The sequence below is a fragment of the Mastomys coucha genome, unplaced genomic scaffold (assembly GCF_008632895.1).
Source record: "Mastomys coucha isolate ucsf_1 unplaced genomic scaffold, UCSF_Mcou_1 pScaffold20, whole genome shotgun sequence".
In the NCBI taxonomy this organism is placed as follows: Eukaryota; Metazoa; Chordata; class Mammalia; order Rodentia; family Muridae; genus Mastomys; species Mastomys coucha.
Window position 1 is genome coordinate 18,930,139 of NW_022196903.1, and position 19,447 is coordinate 18,949,585.

Below are 19,447 nucleotides of genomic sequence, written 5' to 3' on the forward strand. Positions count from 1 at the left end.
TCCCTTTAATCCATTAGTTTGTGAAAAACCTCTTTAAATATGACTCAAAATCTAAACTTCCATTAGATGAGAAGAAGTCTTCAGATTAGTATTTCTTGTGATTATAAATACAAATCCTCAAGAAAATGTTGGAAAATTTAAATCCAATAGTTATAAAAATCAATTACTGAACCCAAACCAAGTAAGATTTCTCACAATTGTGTGGCTCAACACTCAAAACTCAGTGAGTGCCACCCATCACGTAGGCAACAAGTGAAAACAAGACACATGATCCTATTAGTAGGTATAGAGAAAGCATTTAAGAAAATCAACATTCACTCATGATCGTTAAAAAAGAAATTACCCACTAAACCCAGACACTATTGTGGATGCCACAAGTGCTGGCTGACAGGAGCCTGATATAGCTGTCTCCTGAGAGGCTCTGACAGTACCTGACAAATACAAAAGTAGAAGCTCACAGCCATCCATTGGACTGAGCACAGGGTCCCCAATGAAGGAGCTAGAGAAAGGACCCAAGGAGCTGAAGGGTTTGCAACCCCTTAGGACAAACAACAATATGAACTAACTAGTACCCTCAGAGCTCCAGGGACTAAAACACTAACCAAAGAGTACACATGGAGGGACTAATGGCTCCAGCTGCATATGTAGCAGAGGATGGCCTAGTCCATCATCAATGGGAGGAGAGGCCCTTGGTCCTGTGAAGGTTCTATGCCCAGTGTAGGGGAATGCCAGGGCCAGGAAGTGGGAGAGGGTGGGTTGGTGAGCAAGGGGGAGGGAACAGGGTTTTTTTTTTTTTTCCCAGAGGGGAAACCAGGAAAGGAGCTATTATTTAAAATATAAATTTAAAAAAATCTAATAAAAAAGGAAAAAAATTAAAAAAGAAATAAAAAAAGAATTTACCATGAACTACAAACATAGAGGAGCTCCCTAAATCCTATGTGGCTTTTTTTTTTTTTTAGATATTTTCCTTATTTACATGTAAATTTCTCCTTTCCCAGTTTCCCCTCCAAAAAACAAACAATCAAACAAAAATAACAAGAACAAACCCCTGTTGCCTCCCCCCACCCCCATGCCTGTCATCCCACCCTCTCCCGGGATCCTATGTGTTTTTAAAGTCTCAAAACTAGACAGTTGTTGAAGTGCGTGGTGGTGAGACATGACTGAGTGGCTTCCAACCGAAGATCAGCTAAGTGAATGAATGCTTAACTGACCACTGCTAATCAAGGAAATAATAGAAGTCCTAACTAACACAGTAAGGAAACAAGGCAAAAGAGGAAGAAGAAATAAGTATCATTCTTCATAGGTTGTAATGCAAGTCTATGAAAAAGTCCACAAAAAATGATAGCAAAAGCCCCTCAGCTAAGAATGAACTACAGCATGGCTGCGGCATGTAAGATTAGTATACAAAAGTTAATTCTTTCCTATAAAACATCAATGAATATATTGAATTTGAAATTAAATATACAAAGTAACTTTTACTATCTCTAAGATGCAAAGCTTGAGTCTAAAACTAGCAAATGCAGAAGACAAAATGTTTAACGGAAAGGTATGAAACTAACAAACCACCAAAGGAAACAGACTGAAAAGCTATTTCCAATTCACAGGCAGGCAGGCAGGTTCAATATTGTCAGGGTGTCAGGTCTTCCTTATTTGATCATGTTGATTAAAATAAGCCTCACTCAAAATTATAACACACGGTTTTCTCGAAGTCAACAAAACAATTTTACTGTATAGAAAAACAAAAGAACAGATATACTCACTGTGGTACTGAACTTAAGAGCTGTGTTGGAGGACTGACAGTACTCACTGTCAATGTTTACGGCTACAATAATCAGGAGACTGAAATTAATGAAAGCGGTAGGCAAGCAGATCAATGCAGTAGAAAGAGACCTAGAGAAGGAATATCAACTGATCTTTCACAAAGACATAAAGCCAATCAATGTAGAAAAGATAGTATTTACAGCAAATAGTACTGGCATATATGGAAACTCATGAGAAAAAAATGTCTCTAGGCAAATATCTTTCATTCATTGTAAATATTATAAATATTTACTCAAAATAGATAACAAGTCCATATGTAAAAAGCAAAACTCTAACTCTCCTAATGTAAGAAAAAATGTATATGGACTGTATTTGATGATTTTATTTTGATACAAGAACGAAGCTATAAAATGGAGAAAATAATTGAGGTGCTACATTTTTAAAAAAGAATTGAGGTGTAGATCCTACAAGAACACTAGGAATCCTCACTTGCTATCAATGGTTAAAAAAAAATGTGTGCTGAAGATAATTTTCCAAACAAAGTGTTTGAAATCTCAGAAAACAGACTGTCACCATATAATCCAGAAATTTCACTGTTTGTATTTACTCAGAGTTGAAAATTTATGTCTCAACTAATACCTGTACAACTGTGTTTTCAATTTATGGTCCTTTAGTAGGTGAAGCATAGATAAATTATGATACAACCTTACTCAACACTAAAAAGAAAGTAGCTACTAAACCACAGAAAGACACGCAGAAAAGAGTATGAAATTTAGTAAGTGAGAGATGCCCATCTGAAAAAGACTCTGTCACTCCTATAGCATGACTTTGGTAAAAGGCCAGTCTACGGAAAGGATGTGATCAGCAGTTCTCGGAGGTCAGCGAGGGAATGATGCATGAATTTCCAAAGCACAAAGGACTCTTGGGAAATAGGCACTACAGTGATAGATATATTACATTATAAATTGATCCAAGCCTACACAGAATGTACGGCATCAACAGTAAAGTCTATTATAAGCTAAGGACTATGGAGCATAATGACACGTCAATGTTGGCTCATCCGTTTTAACAAATGTGCCATTAGAGTGAGGGTGCAGAAAATATAATAGGCTGTGCATATGGGGATGCAAGAAACTTATGGAAAATCTATCTCACACTCAAGATCAATGTTACACTGGATTCAAAACATCTCTAAAAAAGAACCTATTAAAATGTCAACAGTTAGGCTGGCAAGAAAGCCCAGCCATTATGGTACTCTCTCCCAAGCCTGATCACCTGAGTCCAGTCTCCAGGACGGTAGGAGTGAAGCAGAGGAACCAGCCTAGAAATTTGTTTCCTGATCTATACCACACATATGCACACAGGCATATACAATGATCATGGTAATGATGTTAATGTCAATAAGCATACTTTTTAAAAATAAAAATTCATAAGTGACCTTAAGAATAAATTTTGTAGGTTGAAAGAGTGGCTCACCAGTTAAGAACCTACACTGTTCTTGCAGAGGAACTGAAGTCATTTCCCTATGTGCCCCTATCCTATAACTCCAGTATCAGGATATCCGACACACTCATCCAGACTCCATGAGCAATGCACTCAAGTGAACACACTCAATTAATAAATTAACAATTAAAACCAGATTTGTTTCCTTGTATTGGTAACAGATTTTTTTCTTCAATAACATATGCCGATCTTGGTTTCTCTTCCTTCCATTCCTTCCAGCTCCTCCTCCACCTTCCTTCCATTCTGATCCACTCCCTTCCTGTCTCCTTCTGCAGCCTTGCCTCTCTCCCTGTCCCTATCTCCAATGGAAAACACAGATCTTTCCTTCCAATGTTTGTTCCCCCAGTGCATCTCTTTTTCCCAGTTCCCAACTCCAGCAGGCATTCCCTGGGAACCCCATAAGCCACACAGGCCAGGGAAGTGGGTAGTCTAACTGCAGGTATTTAAAGCTCCCTCCTTTCCTCCAAATCCAATCCTCTCACATCCATCTCTATAACAGACCTTCCACTATGCCCACCCCTCATCCTCACCTTACACCCCATTTCCAGAGGATCAGTAGATCTCCCCTCAACCGTCTCTCCATGGATACTGTTATCAGCCCCAACCCCAGCAGGCTTTCTGAAGAACCCGACAGCCACCCTGACAGAAAGGCAAGCAGGCCAGGGAAGCAGGTCAAGCTTTAGATCCTCCTCCTCCTCCTCTCCTCCACATCCAGTGCCCCAGTCTCATCCTGATCTCTGCAGCAGATTAGCTGCTGTGGTTCCCCCTTCTTCTCTGCCCTCATTCCTGGAGACTACACAGATCTTCGTCGAACACCCTGCTTTCCTCTCACTTGTGGGCCCTTTCACCCTTTCTAACTCATCCTCATTTCTCAAAGTCAGTTCCCAATACCTAGGAACGCATTTTACCTGGAACCCCCAATGGCCACACCTAGCAGGATCCCAGAAGAAATTCCTACCAAGCAACACATAGCTACCACACTGAACTAAGAACTGGAGAGGGCAACAGAAACCAAGGAACAAAACACCCACCTAACATGGATAGGACAAGATATCTCCACAATCCCAGATATAAAGATGCCAGTGCAAAAACAGAATAAACAACAGCCAGGACAATATTTCTTTGCTAGAGCCCAGCAACTCTACCACAGTAAACACTGAGAATTGTGACATAGCTGAAGCACAAGACAAAGACCTTAAAAACAGAATAAATTTTGCATGACAAAAATGCCCTAGGAAAATCTGAAGAGACTAATCAGGAAAACTGATAGTAGCAATTTGTATTCTAAAGAACTAATATCTAAACAAAAGGCGGCTTCTAGAAACTCATATAAGCCTGACTCAAGAACCATTAATAAAATGAATAGAAGAGACATTTCTGGGTGGTGAACCTCAAACCAAGTAACAATGGCCAATTACTTGTAAAGGAACCCAATAAGCTATTCGAGGTATTTGGAAGAACTGTTATCTCAAAAACAGAGGACAATTTTGTAACCAATGGATATGTCCTTGGTATCAATAATTACCATTACCTGATGATTGACAATACTAAAATGTTTGGATAAATGCAAAAGTATTTATATTATCATAATTGTTAATAATAAAAATGGAAATGGTGTAATGTTTCTAAGTGGAGACAAACTAAGATATACCTCATTCAAATATGTTACCATATTAATTGTACAAAATGAATACAAGAATACTCTATATTCTGATGTGAGATACTTTCAAAACATCTTGGGAGAGCAACTTAGAATAACATAGAGAGCTTACAAGCTGACAAGATGCTCTTCCGAAGATCCTGAGTTCAAATCCCAGCAACCACATGGTGGCTCACACCACCCATAATGAGATCTGACACCCTCTTCTGGTGCTGTCTGAAAACAGCTTCAGTGTACTTACATAGAAAAACAATCTTTTTTTTAAAAAAAAAAAAGAAGAATACATAAAACAGAGCTTAGTTCACATAGGAGTATGAAAGTTTGCCTTTATATGTTGAGAAAAAGTGAGGAAGACATGGTATTAGAAACCGGACAGGTAAAAAATATAGGAGAAAGTCTTTTTAACTTACAGGCCTTTATTAATTTGGAGATTTAAAGGCAGACACCACTATCATCATCTCAAAATTCACTAATATAGACTGTAAGTCTTCGGGGTTTTATTGCTGTTCTAAAACACCATGACCAAAGCAATTTTGGAGAGGAAAGAGTTTATTTTAAGGTTTCAATCCTCAGGTCACACTCCATCAGTAAGGGAAGTTGGGACAGGAACTCAAGCAAGGCACGAACCCGGAGCCAGGAACTGGAACAAAGCCCACAGAAGGTCACTGCTTACTGCTTTGCTTCTCATGGCTTCCTCAGTCTGCTTCCTTATAGTGCCTAGGATAACCAACCCAGAGGCTGCCCCACTCAGAGTTGGGACCTCCCACGTGAATTATCAATCAAGAAAATGTACCACATTTCACAAATGTCTGGTAGGGACATTTTTTTTTTTTGGCTAAGTCTCCTTCTTCCAGAATGACTCTAGCTGTGTCAAGTTGACATAAAACTAGCCAGCGTACTATAAAAGAAATTTTGCACATTTTAAAACTCAGAACAATTTCGATCAATCACAGCTAACTTACGCCTATACAGCATGATTACTGGACACAAATCAACTGACTTTAAGTTTTCCTTTCAGGGGGATAATTTAGACATTATTATATGTGGTGACCTGAAAAGGTTTAGCCCCCCACAGATTCTTATGTTTGAATATTTGGCCCACAGGGAATGGTACTACTAGGAGGTGTGGACTTGTTCGAAGGTGTGTGTCACTGTGGGTGTGGGTCTTGGGGTCTCCTTGGCTTAAGCTCTGCCCAGCATAGAATTTGAGCCTCCTCCTAGCTGCCTGCAGGAGACAGTTTTGTCCTGGCTGCCTTCTGTTCAAGACAGAGAATTCCTCCAGCATCACGTCTGCCTGAGCACTGCCTTGCTTCCTGCCATGATGATAATGGGCTAAACCTCTCAAACTGTAAGGCAGCCCCATGTAAATTTTTTCCTTTATAGGAATTGCCTTGGTCTTGAGTTAGCAATAAAACCCTAACTAAGACACTGTATTATTATTATTAGTAGTAGTAGTAGTATTACTATTATTGTAAGAAGAGATTTCAAAGAAACTTAGATCAAAGGAATAAAATAAAAACCATAGTAATCATCTACTCACATAACTCTAATCAATGTAATCATCTGTATTTCACTGGATTTTAACATTGTTGTTTGGGTTTTGATAGTCTCATGTGTCCCAGGCTGGCCTCAACTTGCTACATGGCCTATGCTTGCTTCAAACTGGGTATGTAAATCATGCTGGTCTGAAACTCCAGATTTTCCTGCCTGTTTTCCTAGTCTTTGATTATAGGCATACACCACTACACCCATATCAAGTATTAATATAGCAATTAACCGATCAGAATTCATTTGGGCCAACTTTGCATGAACACACACAAACGGAGAGAGAGAGAGACAGAGAAACAGAAAGAGATAGAGAGACAGAGACAGAGAAAGATAGAGAAAGATAGACTGACTGATTAAATTGATTGATTGACTAGACTGATTGACTGAAGTATCTCTAGTACCTGAATGAAGCCCATTCACACTTTAGACACTTAGAAAACAGTAAGTATTCACCCTGTGTTTCTTTGTTATACAACCTATAGCTGGTTATGAACTTTCTAGGAAAAAACAGACTTGAAGCTAGTTTCTTAACAAAGTAATTTAAGAATCTAAACACAAGCACTGGCTTACAAGTCTTCTCTTTGCTAAAATGAAAGTTCCTGATTTCTCCAATGGCTAGACACTCTTCCATGTATTAACTGTAGTTTCCTATAAAATAAACATGCTACCTGAAACTAAGTGCATTAAAATTCATGGAGACCTGTAAGATGAAGCAAATGGGGTGTATTATAATAACAACATCCTCTCTACATACACTGTTCATATTCCTCCTAGGATAGAGTGGCCGACCCAGAAAGGAGTGGGAGGGCAGCTTCCCACACTGCAAGTGCTCCTCATGTACTAATTCAACCTAGAAGATAATTAACTCTTGGCAGTCACATCAGCTGACTCAGTTCGAGCTTATCGTCAACAACAACTTCAACAACCTCCTCCTTGCCCTTCACTAAGCCCTGCCTCGTCTTTCTAAATTCATTTAGTTCAATGCTACAGTTAAGACTTTTTTCACTTCTGATTCCTTTACCCCATGTCGCAAAGCTCTATTAATTTGTATATCCACTAGTGTAATAAGACATTATTCACAGTCTTTATAAGAATAGTATGAACTACTCACTAATTCAGAATTAAGAATTCTCAATCTCCCATTATTCCATTTACACTGATACACAGCACTAATCATTACTTTGGGGGTCAGTAGATTTATTGTTCAATTGTGTTTTAATTTTCCCCATATTTTATCTCCAGGCTTCTGCTCTCACCATGAATAAATAAAACACTTCTTTCAAATATAAATAAATACCTAACATTATCTACTGGGGTTTTAGAACAAACTTTTATATAAAAATTAACTTCAAATGCTTAAATAGAACTCACATATCCTTGAAAATGTATAAACACAGTCAAGACACCAAGCTTATAAAAATACTTCAAATATTGACAGTAAAGGCTATCTTTTATAGATCCAGACTAGCTGTGATCATAATGTAGCTAAAATAATGATTGCACCAAAGAAAACAAAATACAGATTATAAAGATGTTCTGTATATCTGGTTTGTTTTTTCACATTCAAATTCAATTCTACACTTCTCATTTTAAATCATGGATTAACTGAAGACATATGCCAGGATTCTTCTAGACAAGAGACCAGCCAATATGCCACAAAGAACTCAGTAACCACTGCTATGTAGATCCCACCTTGACCTGCAGTTCTTGTCACCAGACTTATAATTAAGATGTTACATGGCATCTGATACACAAAGATGGGGACAGATTCTACGGCAAAGTAGCAGGTGACTAGTGGGTAGAGCATCTTCAGGACTGGAGACAAACTTTTCTAGGAGCAAGATTCTTTTTCCTGCGGGTACTGATGTTCATGCAAATGCACAAGGTTCAGGTACACTGCTCATCACATACAGTAAAGATTATAAAGTATGACAGAGAAAGTAGTATGAACTAGTAGTTGACAAACAAAGTGTATAATATTGGCCCTTTCCACAGTCTAAAACAAAAAGCCATCCTCAAAGATGCTCTGTAAACTGAGAGGCTCTGACCAGGCCTCTCACCCAAAGACTTCAGCATCAATCAAGTCCTGTTCTACAAAGTCCCTTCTCCTCTTCCATGTGCACAGATGCAGGCTAAGCTTTGGCTTTGGATAATTTTAGTCTTCAGAGCTTTTGGATCGAGGCTGCTTAACTGTAAAGTCTATGCAATACTCTAAAAATCAGGAAGAAAATAAGAAAGCTGGAACATTTCTGATCCCAAGCCTTTCAAAACGGGGATATGCAACCTGTCCTTAGAATAGTAACTCTACCCATCAGCAACTAAGAATACCAGATTTATTGTGTGGCCAATGAGATATAAGAGGATAGATGTATGACTCCCAGGGAGCCACAAGGGATTGCTGCAGTGAACACTTTCTGGTTTCTTTCTCTGCTGGCTATCATTTGACATGACAACTGAAGCTATCGCATTGACTATGAAGACTGTGAAATAGCAGAATCAGCAAAACTGGCAACCACCAATGTGGAACGGCAATGCCACCCCAGACACCTCACCCCTCAACTTCCATTAAGGAAGAATTGACAACCACATATAGACAGCTTTTAGCTTGGCTTTATTGGTAATATTTAGCAACTGGTAGTTAATCTGAATCAATTAAAAATAAAAACTCAAGGAAGTACAGAATCAGGGGAAAAACATTATAGTACCCAGCTAGACTAATATTTCCTGTGAGGTTATTTTAAAATAAAATATTTTTCATATTTTTGCAATAAAAGCTCATCACTCAGTGAGCCTGCCCCAATAAACAGTGAACATCTAAATATAAGTGCCTGGGGTAGACTGAGAATAACATTATTTTGCCAAATTGAAATGTTATTATCTCACAATATTGAGAGGAAGATTAAAAAGCCCCAAATGTACAATAGCAATTTAACATATCTTCTAATAAAAGGCATACAAACTAATGAGTACAGAATCACAAATCCTACTGCATTACAGATAAATGGACCCTAGGCAAAGCTAGCTCAGCCACAGACAGCGTGAATGGCTTTCACCCACGGCCTCATCAGAATGCAAACCTCAGAGAAAGCACACACCACTATGGTGCTGCCTTTGGTGTGCATGTGAGAGGCAAGTGAAAAATGAGACCTCAGGGGAAATCCAAGGATTTCACTCACTCCTCTGCCGGAGTGCACTGAGAACAGACCCCAAATGCCGTGTTTGTCTTCTTCCTCTGCTCCTTATGGAGTAATAATAGAAATCATATATACTCAAAGGCATTTACGATTTGATGTTCCACCATTCTTTGGACCTTTTCTGGAGAAGTTTATACACTGTAAATTAGTTGTTATAATTAAGCTAATTAGCATGTTCCCTACTTCCTAGTTATCCAGTGTGGGTAAGTGTGTATGCATGTATAAGAGTGTCTGTGGTGAGAATACGGAAGCTGTCTTTGCATATTAGATTTCAACTATTTAATATGGTATTATTAGTATTGGTTGTGAGGCTGAAAATAATATCTCTAGAACTTTTTGTTCTGTACAAGTGAAACTTTGTACCCTTAAGCAATATGTTTCATTTATTTCACTAAAACTACTATGGTGTATTTTTACAAATCATCAAATTAAGCTCAAAGCAGTTAAGTATCTTTCTGGGTGTGAACATAAAACATTGCTATAATCTTATTCTCTTTACTTCATAGCTGCAGATTGATCTAGAGAGTGTATTCTGTTTTATAAAGAGCTACATATGCTTTACTTTTTACTTAAAACTTCTAGTAGACCCAAAGCTGGGTTATGGTAAAAAGGTGTGTACTGGCTGCTTTTCTGTGTGTCAATTTGATACTAGCTGGAGTTATCACAAAGAAGGGAGCCTCTCTTAAGGAAATGCATCCATGAGATTCAACTGTAAGGCATTTTCTCAATTAGTGATCACAGGGAGAGGGCCTAGCCCCATTGTGGGTGGTGCCATCCCTGGGCTGGTAGTCTTGGGTTCTATAAGAGAGCAGGTTGAGCAAGTCACGGGAAGCAAGCCAGTGAAGAACATCCCTCCATGGCCTCTGCATCAGCTCCTGCTTCCTGACCTGCTTCCTGACCTGCTTGAGTTCCTGTCCAGACATCCTTTGGTGGAGAACGCAATGTGGAAGTGTAAGCTGAATAAACCCTTTCCTCCCCAACTTGCTTCTTGGTCATGATGTTTTGTGCAAGAATAGAAACCCTGACTGAGACAATGTGGCTTTATCATTCTGCTTTAAACCTGACTAAAATAATAGTTGTCACGTAAAAAATTCTCAGTGTTTCCCTTTTAATAAATTCACTAGGAAATAGAAATAACATGCTAAAACCGCTATTCCTTTGTAAGATGGTCACATCCTCTATTCTCGTATTTGAATCTCTACCCCACTCTCACCCGGCAAAAAAGTAAAATTAACTCAGCAACCAGAAGGGATCAGCAAACAATCCATCCAAGATAATACTATTTCATCAGTTAGTCAGTTTATGTATTAGGGAAAAGTAATGGAGCCTTCTACTGAGGTTATTCCATTTGTATGTGTATCTAGATACCCCACAAGTTATATGGCATTAATAGGGCTCATTAATCTCAGGGTCTCAACTTCATCTATGTAACAAGGACAACAGCAATGGTAACATTTAACAAGATTGCTATATTCAACAAGATACTTGAAAGAGATTGCTGTATTACAGGGTTTATAACTGCCATTTGGTTGTTTTACTTCAGCAACTACAAGAACAACAGGGAAAGTAACAGAATCTTAGAAAGGATGCAAAGAACAGTTAATAGATGGATGTGGTGCTATGCCTCTCACCTGGTAAGCATAAACCTTGATATTTGCCAGTTCCACTATATGCTAGTCCAAGTTCATATACGTTCTACGTTTGAAATCCATTCCTAATTCTAATACCACAGAAAATATATATAAGAACACAGAACTAAAATCTTCATTACTTGTGTGCAGAAAAAAATGGATATTAAAGTTAAAATAAATTAAGATAACCTTTATCTGTTTCTTTGGAAGTGTTTTAATAAGGACCCTAGAATGGTTCTCAACCTGTATGCAATCCCCTTGGCTGGAATCAAATGACCCTTTCACAGGGGTTGACTAAGACCATAAGAAACACAAATATTTACATTACAATACATAACAGTAAAAATTTACAGTTAAAAGGTAGCAACAAAACAAAATAATTTTATGGTTGGGGTCACCACAACATGAAGATCTATATAAAAGGGTTGCAGCACTAGGAAGGTTGAAAACCACTGCCCTAGAATAAAAGATGAGTGGGATCATGCTATCTCATGCAAATCAGATATGACCTGAATCACAGAGGGAGACCGCACTGTATGTAAGCTTAGGGCAAAGTTGTGAGATATGGCTCATTGTGTAGAAAGTGGAGTCTGCCATCCATATCTATAAGTTCAACTTCTACACTCAACCCCCTGCGGACAGAAAATATCTAGGAAAAACAATTGTTCCAGGACTGAACACAGGCAGATTTTTCTTGACATTATTCCCTAACTAAACAATAGAGGATATCAACTATCTTTATTGTGTTTATATTGTAGTAAGTACTATGAATTATCTTCAGATGACTTTATACATGCAAGAGGTGTATATAATATATTCAAATACTAAGATGTTTGGTATAAGATAATTGAGCATAATAAGATACTAGTATCTATATGGGAGATCCTGAGTTATATCTCCAGGGTACAGAGGGAAAAGTTTTGTTTCCCTGGTCATTTTGCTTTAGTGTTAGATAGTGAGGTAGGTGTTGCTGCACACACATACTGCCCCATGGGTTCTGAACTAGAAGACACACTGACAGACTAAAGTACAAATCAGATCTCGGCACTACAATTCTAATCTTGGTCTCTGCATTCTAAGTACACAATTATTACTCCATTCCTCCCTTCTCCTCATGCTGCTGGCAGTTCTAATTTGACTCTGTGTCTTCAATTCAGCTGCATCTTTTAAAAAAGATAATCAAGTTAAATGCTAAGGAGTTATTCAACGAGGCTCTCTTATGTCCCTGAAGGAGAGGATAAGTAGATAAGAGAGAAAGCTGGCAAAGCTTATTGGTCATTATCTTCTAACATCTGCTTCAGCGTCCTCTTATTCATTGACAGCATCTATTTAACTGCTCCCACCCGCCCCCAGTGAAAAAGATGTTAAAAATAGCCTTCAATCATCCCTACCAATAACATAAGCTCATCAAAACTAAATCAAACCAATTATCATAAAGAGTGCCCTGAACATTTTTTTTTTGCTGTAACCAGCAATTCAAAGATGACTACAGTAACAGAGAAACATGAGTTCTCAAAGATATCCCAAGAAGTTCCTACTGCATTTGAGTCACAAGTACTCTTGTCCAGCTATGCAGGAAGGTCTAACTGAACCAAAGAGGCTATGCAAGCCACTCTTCCCAGAAGTTACAATACATGCTGTGCCATCTTACTATCCTATAACATGGGCACAGGTATATCTAACATATTTGTACCCACTGACTATGCCTAGGGTTTTCTATGGAGCTTTTCTTTTTTCTTTTTCTTTTTGTTATTTCTTTTTTTCTATTAGATATTTTCTTTATTTACATGTAAATTTCTCCTTTCCCAGTTTCCCCTCCAAAAAACAAACAAACAAACAAACAAACAAAACCAACAAGAACAAACCCCTGTTGCCTCCCACTTCCCCATGCCTGCCACCCCGCCCTCTCCCACTTCTTGGCCCTGGCATTCCCCTACACTGGGGCACAGAACCTTCACAGGGCCGAGGTCCTTTCCTCCTATTGATGATCGAATTTGCAATCCTCTACTATACTCGTGCTGCCAGAACAATCAGACCCACCATGTACAGTCCTGGGTTGGTGGTTGAGACCCTGGGAGTTCTGAGGGTACTAGTTAGTTCATATTGTTGTTCGTCCTAAGGGGCTGCAAACCCCTCAGCTTCTATGGAGCTTTTCAAATCACACTCTGTAGAGCTTAATGCACAGGAACACCTACATCTAGCATAGCCCACTGTGTGCTAGGATGTGAACATGAGTTATTCCCTTTAACTCTCAAGGCATCATCCCATCATGCATTTGTGCCATCCTAGTTTTGCACTGTCTATAACTTCTTACTAGAATTACCTTTTACATGTTATGACACAATTCTGACAAAACCTACAGGAAATTCATTTCCTCCTAAAGACACCAAAATTAAGGCAACCTTGTCTTTTGTGCCATCTCTGTCCTACATGCCTGCAAGTATCATTTGCTGATGTGGCTTTCTCCTGTCTGGGTTGCAGAATCTTTAAGTACAAACACCCCTTATCTCTATGCTCCCACACTAAGTCTGGTGTTTGCTATTATCAATTCCTCTACAGTAGGAGAAATCCCACTATCCACTATTACTTTCTAGGAGAGGATGTTGTAGAATGTAAGTGAGTGGGATGGAGAGTGCAGGCAAAGTCTCAGAAAAGAATTCTAAGATAACTCATGTGTTGTCCAAATATACTCATGGCCAGACTCTCCAAGTACAGAGAACCAGGGAAGGCTTTTTTCTGGAAAGCTGTAGCTGAGGAGCTCTACGTTGCAGATGATGTTGGTTTCAGGCAGGAAGAACTCTGTGCCTCGGTACCATCTGCTATTTTATGGCACAGCTCCCTATGATGAAGTCTTATTTGCAAGACATAGAGGTTTTGTAGTCATCACAAAGCACTCAACAGAGACACACAGCAGTAGCAGGCAACTGTGTACCCATCTAAAACTTAGACATGCTGACCAACTGGCAGCCTGGCAGCCTCTTTCCATAGGTAGCAAGTAGTTTCTTCGGGTGGATTTAAAAACAAAACTTATTATAAATTAACTCTGCTCAGAAATAATGAGAACTTTGCTCTTTCTAAAGTAAGTAGATTATCACAGATGAGCAATGGCTTTTTGGAGAGAGAGAGAGAGAGAGAGAGAGAGAGAGAGAGAGAGAGAGAGAGAGAGAGAGAGAGAAAGGGACTCTGACCACCTTATTTCTGACCACTGCTTTGAAAGGAACGGCAGCAGAATTTCAACAATATCATGAGATTGTATCTTACTCTAAACTTTGAAAGTCAATTTAAAATGGCCAATTTCAATGAGGAAGATAGTATCACACATCTCAAGAATGAGCAAAGGGAAAGGGCTCTGGAGACAGCTCATTCAGATGCAACAGAAAATCAGCAAGGAACAGGACTTTGTCCTTGAGTTAAGTACCTCCTAAGAAATATAGATTAAACTGACACAAAACAGCACCCTCATAGAAGTACTAAAGACTGAAGAAAGCTATTTTATATATGCATACATAAGGGTGTGTGTGTGTGTGTGTGTGTGTGTGTGTGTACAAAAAGCCAGAGAAAGATAGAGCTAGAGAGTTAGAACAAGGATGAGAACAAGACAGAGAGACAGAGAGATGAAACCTTTCGAAAATGGACTTATCTTCTCTCAGACATGGCCTGACACATCCCTGACCCATAACTGAGAATGTTTTGTAATGAAACTAAGGGAGTAAAGGAAATGGAACGTCTTTCCTGAACAACCAACTGACTTACATGCTTACCAGAAACCAGTCTCCCCTCAGCACAGAGAGTAACAGGGTCTATGGTCTAAAGACACCCAGGATCTGCTAAGGCTAGAAGGCAGCTAGAGAAATAGCTCCTGGCAGCCAGCACGGCTACTTGGATGTGACTTCCCTACAAAGATGCTTGAACTGGCAAACCACACACCAGCAGTAGGGCTTTCAAAGGCCTAGAGGAAAATATGCTAACAAATAGTAAAATTCTGGTTGGTGCCCAAAATAGAAAATTTAGCAGCAAAACTTTTGAAATAATTTATTCAAATTGATTTAAATTTTACTGATGAATTGCCACGTTTATATCCATAAATTCATGGATAAAATGCAAGCTACCATTCCCTTAATGAACAATTTTTTCACATTTGTTTTTTTTTTACTTTTTATCAGTGTTTTCGTTGGAAAGTATGCTATGTTCTCCAAAACCTCACTACAAACAGATTGAAAATATTAGCAAACTCAAAGGTTTATAAAGAATAAACAGATAAAAACTCTCCTTGAGACGTTTTAACACCTAGAACTGAACACCTATGCTAGATGGTATAAATATTTGCATATTTTCAGATTCCAAAAGCACTTATGAATTCATATTCAGAACACTGCTGCTGATTTGTAAATTTTTAGCATATCTGTTCACCAAATTAGGTTTAAAAATAAGTAAGTATGTATATATACATTTATTTATATTTACATTTATATATTTTTAATATATATTTTTCCCCAAGAGAGGGACTAGAAACCTTGAGTTGATTCTGTCAATTACAAAATGAATACTTAAGTAACTAACAAAAACAATAAAACTTAAAAATGAAAACTTAAAAGTGTTTTAAAGTAAAGCCTACTTATTTATAAACTAGTTTTGCTGACTAGCTATTCTGCACTTTACAACTGGTTTAAACTGTATGTTGTGTATGCTCTCCTATCTAGGTGGGGGACATCAATTTGAGTTTAGAGTAAATATGCATAAATGACAGGTTAAGGTAAATATAAATATTTACATTCACTGAAGTCAACTAATAAGAAAGAGTATGCCTCACACAATATCTATTAGACACTAGGACACACTCATTACTCACTTAAAATGCATACCATACTGTATCCTCTGACTATGTCCCTCTCTCTCTCAACATTTCCTCTCTGTTCTTAGAACTGTGCTCCATCGCTGTCTACATACTTTGACTGACAGAACTTGATACAGCAGAGGTCTAGTCACCTTAAGTCCTTCATCTCTCCAGTGCTGTATGGTAAGAACTCTCAAAGGAATTCTCCACAGCCAATCTTATCATGCTGGGAAAATCTAAAACCAAGAAGCAAGTGAAATGCCACCGAGAGGCAGGTGTGGCCAACTCTAAAGAAGTAAAGAACAAAGGACTGGAGAGCACATCCAGATGACCACAGCTCTCTGAAAGGCCTTTCTGATTGACGTATTCAGGCTTAGATAAGCACCCCATCACTACTAATTCAGGACTGTAAATACACTGGCCTGAGAAGTTCAAGCTTAAAGTTCCTAAATGATTTTTATGATTTTGAATTTGCTGGAGAATATAACCACAAGTTCAGAATGTTAGCCTGCATCTCTGGAGCCCCCTTGCTGTTCCTTCTGATTATTATTTTTCTAGATGATATGAAATGGTGATAAATGCATTTGATTCAGAGTATAAGACTAAACCCAAATTTATTTATGCATTTACTTAGTGTGTGTGCACACATGTGTTGCTGGGTTGATATCCGCTGCCTTCCTCAATAGCTTTTGATCCCATTTTTTGAGACAAGCTTCGCTCAATCTGGATCTTGCTCAGTTATCTGGACAGGCTGGGCTGGCTTGTAAGCCTAACAGGGATCCTCCTATCCCCACCTTCATAGCTCTGAGGTTACAGGTGGGTCCAGGTGACTAACTCAGGTCTTCATGTTTACAAGGCAAACTCTGTCTCTGACTCTAGTCAGTCTCCAAGCTCTAAATCCAATTTGTAAACTGAGCTTCCTCTCCCCACTGAAAGTACTTCTCATGCATATGTAAGACACTGTTCATTTCCATCACCATCATTTTCAAAGAGTTCGTGGTACTAGTGGAAAAGTAGATCTGTAGTAATAGGGGAATCTGAATAAGGAAAAAATGATACAATGAATTAGAATTGTAATCCTATTAAGGAAAAGTTACTGATTTAAAAATGCTGGTTTCTTTAAAAAAAAAAAAAAGTCCTTTGTCCCTGCTCAAAAAACAGAACCTAAAAATTGGCTAATATCTAGAGCAAATTTTTCATGAGAAATTATGATGAAGAATGAAGAACATCGTCGCAAGGACTGGAGAGCTGCACTTGGGAGTCCCTGACACTTACTGTCTATCCCATCAAAGGGCGGAATGAGCACAGCCAGACACAAGCTGGAAGTCCCTTCCCCTTCCGCTCCTGTCACCTCCATGCCCAGCATCCTCTCAGCTTGCCTCAATCTTGTCCAAGGTGGGGGACCTTTAATACGCCTCTTCACAAGCAAAACTATTTGTAACACTATTGCGACCTTGCCATACATTTAAAACAATTCAAATAACCACTGGAAAGTCTCACAGCACAGCCTCTAAGGACAACAGGTAACCATAAGGATGCAGAGAGGAGAGCCTTCACACAGTCACTTGTGGAGAACACAACACCGACATTGGTCTACAAGAAAGCCTACAGTATTCTTAACACAGAGACAGCTGGCGGCTGAACAGTGAAGAGCCATGTACTCCCAGCCTTAGCACGTGGGTTTTGATCCTAAACCTTGCCTGACTGGTCAGAGGTCTGCACTGACTATCTGAGCAGCTAGCCACCTATTCCCAGACACAGGACCAAAGCAACTTGTAGAGAGAGGACTCAGTCACCCTACACTAGCATTCAGATGTTCCACTTACAGAAAAACACTTGGATTCACAAAGCAGATGTTCAAGAAAATTCAAAAGATATTCAGGAAGTTAAAACATGAAAGATAACCTAGGATATGAATAAATATTACCAAAAATATAACAAAAATTTTGTGTTAAAGTGGATCTGAACATTTTCATACTGTAATACATTACTGTAGCAATAGTTTATTTCTTAATTTTCCTTATATAAATTGCTATTAGGAAATAGCAATTTAATTTATATAATGTTTATATAATGTTATATAATGCTCATTTACACATTGAAGATACCTATGAGTCAGGTGTGTGAGCTCATGTCTGTAATCATAGCTTGTGGAAATCTGAGGTTGCAGGGTTACTGTACATCAAAGGCCAGCCTATGATACCCTTGAGTTTCAGGGAAGGCTGGTATACAGTATGAGACCCCATGTAAAACAAAAACAGAACAAAACAAGCCAGGCAGTGGTGGTGCAAGCCTTTAATCCCAGCACTTGGGAGGCAGAGGCAGTCAGATTTCTGAGTTCGAGGCCAGCCTGGGCTACAGAGTGAGCTCCAGGACAGCCAGGGCTACACAGAGAAACCCTGTCTGGAAAAACCAAAACCAAACCAAACCAGACCAAACCAAAACAAAACCAGAACAAAACAAAAATATACCTATTTATGTTAATAAATTATATGATGACTTCATTATTTAAAAAGATGGAATGACTAACACCTTGTAAGGATTATACAAAGATAATAAAATCTCCAAATTTAGGAAATTTTTGTATAATCAAAAGACTTCTATGATACTTAATGACATCTGCTTGATATACATCTTAAAATTTACCCACTAATCTGCAAGTCATTCTACATTGACAAATTCTGTGGGGTTCTGAAAGTAAGGGCCTCTTTGTTACAAAACAACCTTTACTTATTAACACATGATTCATCAGTCTTTTGAATTTCCTTACGGCAATACAACATCAAGTGCATAGTCTATTCCTAGGATAGGACATATCAAAGATAAACTCCTTCTATTACTAGGAATTGAGGGCAGCAAATACAAAATAAGTGAAAAAGATAACAGGGAAGATGTCCTAATGGCTGGGCAACAGAGAGATGCAGGAATGAAGGAGTAAGTGATATGATGTTGTACCAGCATTCCTCCCTCTCCCTCTCCCTCTCCCTCTCCCTCTCCCTCTCCCCCTCTCTCTCCCTCTCCCTCTCCCTCTCTCTCTCTCACACACACACACATATGGACAATAGGCCCAGGCTACTTGATCTTGATCCCAGCACCACAAAACACTCTTGAGGTAAAAAGATTTAACAGTTTTCTCTCATATTCCAAAAACAATTTTCATGAAAATGTAGTATGATATGATTAAATCTCAATTAACTTTTTTTTAGGAAATTAATCATTGCATCCTTTAAACACTTATAAGCATGTATTCTTCCATAATGCATTAAGTGTGACATTTTTCTCACATAGTTTTAGAAGAATATTATATCAGCCAACA

General features: G+C 38.6%; 1 protein-coding gene and 1 long non-coding RNA gene across 23 annotated transcripts in view; one reads left to right on the forward strand and one right to left on the reverse strand.

The window, feature by feature from the left end:
• LOC116098632 overlaps positions 1 to 16,354 on the forward strand; it is a 23,595-nt gene extending 7,241 nt beyond the window's left edge. The window contains exons 4-5 of the long non-coding RNA XR_004121897.1: positions 11,210 to 11,300; positions 16,218 to 16,354. This is a non-coding gene — a long non-coding RNA (uncharacterized LOC116098632). The remainder of the gene's footprint in view (positions 1 to 11,209; positions 11,301 to 16,217) is intronic.
• Cadps2 (calcium dependent secretion activator 2) overlaps positions 1 to 19,447 on the reverse strand; it is a 529,581-nt gene that overhangs the window by 392,672 nt on the left and 117,462 nt on the right. The window lies entirely within an intron of this gene.